We start from the raw sequence: 3,941 nt of genomic DNA on the forward strand, positions 1-3,941 counted from the left end.
CCCGATATTTCCAGTACCCATTTGGCATCATACATCATTGTTACAATATTATTGTCTATATCCCCTGGTTATATTGATTCCTAGGTGCTTTCTGATGTATTGTGAAATTGAGTTTCAACAGTCCACTTAATCTAAACAGAAGGAGGAGCATGATTGTTTTCATCTCTCAGGACTTAAGTGAAACTAGGTCCTTTTCCAGGGGAACTTTTGGTTTTTAACATTCCTGCCCAATGTTGGCCGACAGGTGAGTGTCTACAGTGACGTTTGCCTGCTCACACCGTCATATGTGCTCAGCTATAGGAAGGCTGGTATAGGGCTTCCTGCAGGGGATTATTTGCTTTACAAAAATAGGGCATATTTTGCCCAACTGGTGTGGCTCAGTGGTTGAATGTTGACCTATGAGCCAGGAGGTCACGGTTTGATTCCCAGTCGAGGCCCAGGCCCAGGCCCAGGTCTCAGGCTCGATCTTCTCGTAAACATGCAAACACACTCAAAGGTCTCAATTTAGTTTGGATACTGAAGGCAGGGCAGGGAAGCGGGCGGGGAGACAGAAGATCCTGCCTTCCTTTTGCTTGGCTGGTCCTACCCAGCTAGCAGGTGTAGCCAGGCAGCCCACTTTTGGCCCACAGGATGCTGAAGGGGCACCGGGAGGGGTGTGTTGGGGAAGGTGGGTCTCCGCCTTCCCGCCAACACTTCAAATCTTCCCCCTCTTAGCTTTGCCCCCACTCAACCACAGAGACCTCCACAAAATCTCCTGTGAGAGGCTGCAAACTCTTCTCTTAGCAGAACACAACTTTTCTGAGGAGGCAATGCATGCTTTCTGCCTGTGTTAATATCGTCTGGGTATTTGCCTATTTACTTGTTTCTCGGCATCTATGACTGGCACTGGGGTGAGGCAGGTGAGGTGCCGAGGGCACTCACAAGGTGACCAAAGGGCTGGGCTCGTGTCTGTGTCCCCCAAGATGATGTGAGCCCATGGGGTTGAGGACCGTGTCTGCACGTGTACACGTGTTCGTTCCAAGAACTCGAGAGGTGCTCAATTAATATCTAATTTGTTGAGCTTTTTTCTCCAAGGTGTTCGTTGACTGTACTAGCACTTGGCAGAGTCAACATTCAGAAGTATGAGGAATTCGAGTCCTCACAGCCTGGAGGAGCCCAGAAAGACTGGGTCGGGATGCCAGCTGGCGAGGTGCAGAGAGGGGCACCGAGGGAGGACCGTGGTCCCAGCTCACTGACGTCAGGAGCAGAACCTGCCGTGGGCCTTGGAGGAGGAGCCTTCTGCTTCCTTCATTTATTCATTGAGATTCTGGCCTCAGGCTTGGGAGTGCTGACCATTTGTACGGTGGAAAGACGGCTCCCACAGGCCGTGGTCCCCCAGGAGATGGCTAGCTAGAAGCCTCTTTGCTAAGTGAGATGAGCAACGCGTGAGCCCTGGGGGCTGCCTCTGTCCTGGCCACCCCTGGTCCCGACACGGAACAGGCTGGTCACACAGAAGGTGCTTCAAATGATTATATTTGAACTGGCAGCAAGGAGCCGAAGGAATAGTCCACGAAGCTGCTAAGGAACGAGCCAGACTCGTTCCTAAGGAATAGGAGCACTAACTGCGGAGAAGGGGGGCAGGGTGAGTTCTTGCTCATAAATGAGGGACAGAATGGGAGATGGTCTGCAACGAAAAGTACATGAAAGAGCCCAGGCCGGTGTAGCCAGCTGACAGAGCATCGTCCCATGCTCCTAAAGATCATTGGATCGATTCCTGGTCAGGGCACATGCCCAGGTTGCGGGTTTGATCCTGGTCAGGGTGCATGTGGGAGGCAGCCAATTGATATTTGTCTCTCACATTGATGTTTCTCTCTCTCTCTCCCTCTCTGTCTAAAATCAATAAAAACATTTTAAATAATAAATAAAAAATATATGAAAGAGATGTAGACGGTGTCCATTCAAATCAGAAGCCTAAGCTAAACTCTGAAATGGCAGTAATTTAATGGGCAAAAACTGAGTCCTGGATAGCCGGTGACGCTGGGCAGGAGGACAGAAGTCCCTTTCGGCGCTCCTGCATTCACTGCCCTGCGTATTTCTGAGAATCCCCAACTGATGTGGCCTGGGGACTCCAGGCTCCTTCTATTTGAGTCAATGCACTGAGGTATGCAGCCAGGAGGACTCTAGGAAGCAGTGACTCACGGTCACCGAAAAGTGACGCATCTGAGGAGGTTTCCCAAGAAGCGACAGAGGAGATCTCTTTCATCCTCCACACCTGGAAAGGCCTCTGAAAACAGGCTCTTTCTCTCTTTCCCTTTGACTGGGTGGCAGATTCGGATCAGCTTTGCAGCCCACACAGGGCCGGGGATCACTTTCTGAAAACAAGTTGCCCACTTCCTACAGTAGAGACAAGCCGCTGGGTGGGTGTGGGGAAGAGTAAGGATGAAAGGAAGGGGGTGGTGGAGGAGCCCCCTGCCTCCTTTGAACGTGGCCTGCTAGGCGCCACACCTGCAGGCTGCTGCCCGAATTCTTCACCTTCTGTGAGAGGAAGGGAGGGGAGGGAGCCAGACCTTCCTATCTGTAGTCATTCCAGGCCCACGGCAAGACCGAGACCGAGAGGGAGATGTTCCTGGTGATCCCGTTTCAGAGGAGAGAACGGAGGCTACAGGGTTACGAGCTTGCCCAGGTCATACAGCTAGTTGAGTTAGGCCCTGCCTTCTGGCCACCTCAGCATGCACCACAATGATTTCCATGGTACAGATTTTTTAAAAATCACAATTTATGAATAAATCTCTCATTGATGGATATTTAAGCTCATTGCAATTTTTTTTTTTTAAGATTACAATGACCAAAGCCTCTTTTTAAAAGAGGCTGTTTCGTGCTCGCTTTAGCAGCACATATGCCAAAATCGGAACCATACAGAGATCAGCATGGTCCCTGCACAAGGATGATATGCAAATTCGTGAAGTGCTCCATATTTTAAAATAAAATAAAATAAAATAAAATAAAATAGGCTGTTGCTTTTTTTCAAACTTTTGTTTTTTCCTCCAAATGCAAAAGTAATACATAATGGTTGTAAACATTCATACAACACTGCCCTGGCTGGCTTTGCACCAGCGGTTGGAGTGTCAGCCCTTGGACTGAAGGGTCTCGGGTTTGATGCCCAGTCAAGGGCATATGCCTGAGTTACAGGTTCCCCAGCCCTGGTAGGGGCGCATGTGGGAGGCAACCAATTGATGCATCTCTCTCATGTCGATGTTTCTCTTCTCTCTCCCCTTCCTCCCTCCCTTCCACTCTATCTGGAAATCAATTGAAAAAAATATCCTCGGGTGAGGATTAAAAAAAGAAAATACAGCACTGAAATGAACAACTCAGAAATGGAAATTCCCCAGAGTAACTGCCATTCACAACTAAGAATATATCTTTTTAGACCTTCGTCTACACATATGCAAACAAATATGTCCACAGATCTTGAGAAAAAAATTAACTTTGCAGAACAACATTATGATTCAATTTCTTATTCTATATTGAATGTATTATATATTATGTTGTATAAGATTGTAGTTTTCTGTTTTAAAATGTACATGCAGAAATAATTTGGAAAAGCAAGAAGCTTTTAAATATGATTTTATACATTTCTGTAATGCTCTGTCCTTGAATTTTAAAATATCTCTTTATTAAAGCATAATCTAATTCTATACTCATATCTGTATTTGAAAGTCAACATATCAAGAGTGTCCAGCTCAGTGACTTTTCCCAAACTGAACACACTCTCTGACCAGCTCCCAGATGGAGAAGCAGGACTCGCCCACACCCAGACCTGTGTTCCCTGGAAATGGGCCACTGCACCAAGGGCAGCCATAGCCTGAGTTCGAATGTACATTTTTTTAAATTCGTTTTTATCTGGGCTTGAATTTTAAGTATGTATCGGATTTAAAAGAGAATAATCAACACCGAAGCAGTTA

General features: G+C 47.1%; 1 non-coding gene across 1 annotated transcript; it reads left to right on the forward strand.

Moving 5' to 3' along the window:
• Positions 1-2,854: 2,854 nt before the first annotated feature.
• Positions 2,855-2,958, forward strand: LOC114227877 (U6 spliceosomal RNA). The gene has a single exon (XR_003613970.2). It is a non-coding gene; the product is annotated as a U6 spliceosomal RNA (small nuclear RNA).
• The last annotated feature ends 983 nt before the right edge of the window (positions 2,959-3,941 follow it).

Source organism: Eptesicus fuscus, chromosome 16, assembly GCF_027574615.1.
Source record: "Eptesicus fuscus isolate TK198812 chromosome 16, DD_ASM_mEF_20220401, whole genome shotgun sequence".
Classification (NCBI taxonomy): Eukaryota; Metazoa; Chordata; class Mammalia; order Chiroptera; family Vespertilionidae; genus Eptesicus; species Eptesicus fuscus.